This window comes from Melozone crissalis, unplaced genomic scaffold (assembly GCF_028551555.1).
Source record: "Melozone crissalis strain CALT ecotype California unplaced genomic scaffold, PUWL_Pcris_2 ptg000272l_1, whole genome shotgun sequence".
NCBI classification, from domain to species: Eukaryota; Metazoa; Chordata; class Aves; order Passeriformes; family Passerellidae; genus Melozone; species Melozone crissalis.
Window position 1 is genome coordinate 1043656 of NW_026536026.1, and position 3749 is coordinate 1047404.

Genomic DNA, 3749 nt, shown 5'->3' on the forward strand with positions numbered 1-3749 from the left:
CTGGATGGAATTCCTGTGCAAGTCCCTCAGTGTCACAGCAGCCTTCACATGGAGCCCCGTGGATCAGAGCATTTTCCAAAGGGGTCCTTGGGGCATACGGGGAGATCTGGTCTGGCAGGATGTGTAAAACCATATGCTGTCAGATCTCCTTGTTCTCAGACAGAATCCTTGGATGCAGGGACACATTCCCATTGTTCCTGCCCAGGTTTCAGGACTCAGAGTTGTCTTTCCCAGGAGTTGCTCCTTCAGCTGCCTTGGGAGGGCCTTTTGGCCTCGGGACCCACACTCTGGCTCCATTATTAGGACTGCTGCACCCAAACCCTTTATTTGCACAAACAGTGGTTATTGGAGGTGGATCTCCTTTTTTCACAATCATTCCTAAAAATGCAGTATCAATAATTGTACTACCCTGTCACAGGGTTGACTAATCCAATCCTGGTCACTATTGTTTACAGAATTACTGTAATTTCTCCTTGATATTCTGCATCATTTCCTCCTGCCATGACAGGAACACTTTGCAAGGCCAAGCTCCAAGGGAGCAGTTACCAAAGCAAAGTGTCCTGGAGGAATCTGAATTCCTGTTTCAGTATTGACAGCTCTCATTTGCTTTGAATTTCTCCTAATGAACTCCAATGCATGAAGGCCCAGCCCTGCAGCCTCTGGGCTGGCCCTGCCAGGGGCCATCACAGCCAGAACAATTTCCCAGGCAGTCCAAGTCTCACTGCCCATGGTTGGATTTGCAAATTGGGGGCAGCCGTGCACAGCCAGGGGGTTTCATTTCCCCCGTGGGCCATTGTTAAGGGCATGGAGCACATCTGGGAGATGGGTTCTCCATGGGCAAAGGTTCCCTTCTCCTCATCTTTCCAACTGCTCTTTTAAGAACCCCTTCACCCTTTCAACCAATCCTGCAGCTTGTGCATAGTCTGGTACATGAAAAACCCTGCAGACAAAATCGCTATATTTTTCACATGAACAGACAAAACACTCTGCATCACAGTATCAGCACACCCTGTAAAAATAGCCAATTTCCTCCCTTCCTCCTTTTTCCATTGTATACAATCTCACAAAGTTGACCACTGACATTAGGGTCCTGGCCAATCCTGTTCTGTAGGGTATTTCGTGTTACATCCCTGAGCAGCCAAAGATACCAAATTAGTATTGTCAGCACTATTTCACATTATTATTATATGTACATATTTATATATAAATACAGATATAGACATGTAGATATAGACATATATACATTAAAAGCTATAAATATAAACATGAAGGTCTTATTATACTATAAATATGCATATAGTTATTTGTTATATTGATATTTCACTTGCACAAGGGCATCTGAGCTCAAGGTGAAAACCTTCTTCTGTTGCTCCATGTGGGAGCATTCCAACAATCATTGTTCCTTCTGAAGGTGCTGTTTCCTATGTACTCTCAACAAAATCATCTTTGTCGGCCCAAATCCACAAGGTCTTTTCCTTTTCCATTTGCAATTTTTGGATGCATTTGAAGCCATCCAGGGGTGCAGCTTCTTTTACCCAACAGTCTCACTGCTCACACGGGGCTCCAAACTCAGCCCACTCCAGAGCAAGGGAACTCCAGGGAAGGGCTTCCCAGCTGGGAATTTCTGATGGGACTGATTCCTCACACTGACACTGAACAAGTGACATTTTGTTGGGATCTGGCCAGACTGTGCCAGTTTTGTTTTACCAGTGGGCAGGGTCAGCACCAAAGGCACAGACTCCAACTGAAGGAATCAGTGTCATTTCCTGCAGTTCAGAGCAGCAAAGAATCACAAAAGGAGCAGCTCAGCAATGCACCCAACCATCCCCACCAAAGATTGCCTGCAGAGATTAAGAAAGATCCAGCAGCATTTACCCTCAGGCTTTACCATCCCCCAGACCCACACAGCAGCTGGGGAAGCTGTCACAGCCAAGGGCTGCAGAGCCACTCCTGGGCACTGGGCATTCCTGCAGGTGCCTCCAGCCCCAGGTGAGGCTCCAACCCCGCTGGGAGAGGGCCCAGCTCTGACAGTGCTGAATGAACAAACTGACAGCACTGCTAGTGTGGGAACATCTGCTTTCATGCTCCTCTTGGGTCCCTCCCAAAGCCTGGCCAGGGATCAAGGAGGAACCAAGGGAGCTGACTTTGACCATACAGCCCCAAACAAGGCCAGATGTCAGATTTCATGGCCTTGTCTGGCTTCTAAATACACAAAGGTCAATCCATGTCTCACTAATGAGTGGCTACATCTATCTCAGTGCTAATGACCATGCACATTTCATTAGGGAGCAGATACAAAGATAACGTTTGCTTGGAAGGTTCATCCAGAGGCCACCTTTGGCTCAGGGCCTGCTGTCCAGGCCTCACTCAGGGCTGGTGTCCAGGCCTTGGCACTTCAGGGACGTGGTTTAGTGCTGGGCTTGGCACTGCTGGGTGAGCGGCTGCACTGGCTGAGCTCAGAGGGCTTTTCCAACAGAAAGGATTCTGTGATTCCATGATTCTATCCACTGCATTGAGCTGGGGCTATTTTAGCAGCATTACTTTGCTCCAAAAGTTCCCTCTTGCCCAGCTCCTGTGGCCTGAGGCTTCAGCTCCTTCAGCTCCTGGTGCTGACCTGCTCATGCTCAATGTGACGACTCGGAGAGAAGAACACAGTCCATGCAATTCCTTCTGGGACACGGAGAGGGGAGGCTGTGCAAACAGGAGCATTGTTTGCTGTGGCCTCCTCTCTGCCCTTCACGCCTTTCAGCGCTTTGAACCAGCCAAGAGCTTTCTCCAAGAGTGCAATGGAGCAGCTGTTCCTGCTCCCAGGCCTGGCTCTCTCCAGTCTCTGCCCTTGCCTGGTTCTGTCCCTTGTGCTGTGCCCTCTGTTCCCCCAGGGGTCGCTGGCTGCTGCCCAGGACTGTGGCACTGGCACAGATCCAGTGCTCCAGAGCCTCCTGTCTGTGCCCTTGGAGCTGCCTGGGCACAGCAGCCTTTTCCATCTGGAAGCTCCCCATGGACAGGGAGTGCCCAGCTCCGTTCCCTGCACAGCCTCCAGGAGCCCAGGGCTGCCATCTCCAGTCCCTGCTGGCAGTGGGGGCTCCCAGGTGCCTCAGGCTGCTGTGACACCGCTGCACACGGGAGGGAAGAGGGGCAGGGGCTGTGCTCAAAGTCAGCTCCATCTGCTGCTGCTGCTGCTGCTGCTGCTGCTGCTGCTGCTGCTGCTGTGGGGTCATTTGTGCAGCCCTGGCCCGGAGTCAGGGATCAGATCCTGCCAGTCTCTTCCAGCCCTGGCTGATCAGAGTTTGGGCCTTGGAGCCTCAGGTGGCCAAAGGCAGCTGCTGCTGGTCCCTCTGTGTGCCCGTGTTCAGCAGTGCTGCTCCATCAGTCTGTGCCCAGCAACGGGGAAAAGCCTCAGCCCTGCAGGGCCAGGAGCTGCCGGGCTCTGCCTGAGCAGCTCAGCCAGCAGGAAGGGAGCTGCTCCACACGGGAACCAGGAGCAAAGGACATTCCTTTTATAGGACATGTTTTCTATTTAAAGGAAAAAAAAAAAGGAAAAAGGAAAAAAATTGATAAATTGTAAAAGATAAGAATAAAATCCTAGTGTTAGTGAAAAAACATAACATACAGGTAATGAGAAAAAAACCAAAACATAAATGCAAAGTTACATTATTTGCATTAAGAGGAAAATTATCTTTTTAAAGAAAACAACTCAGTTATTTACATTTTCAATGTGCTGATGGCATGGATCCATCTTTGTCACCTCA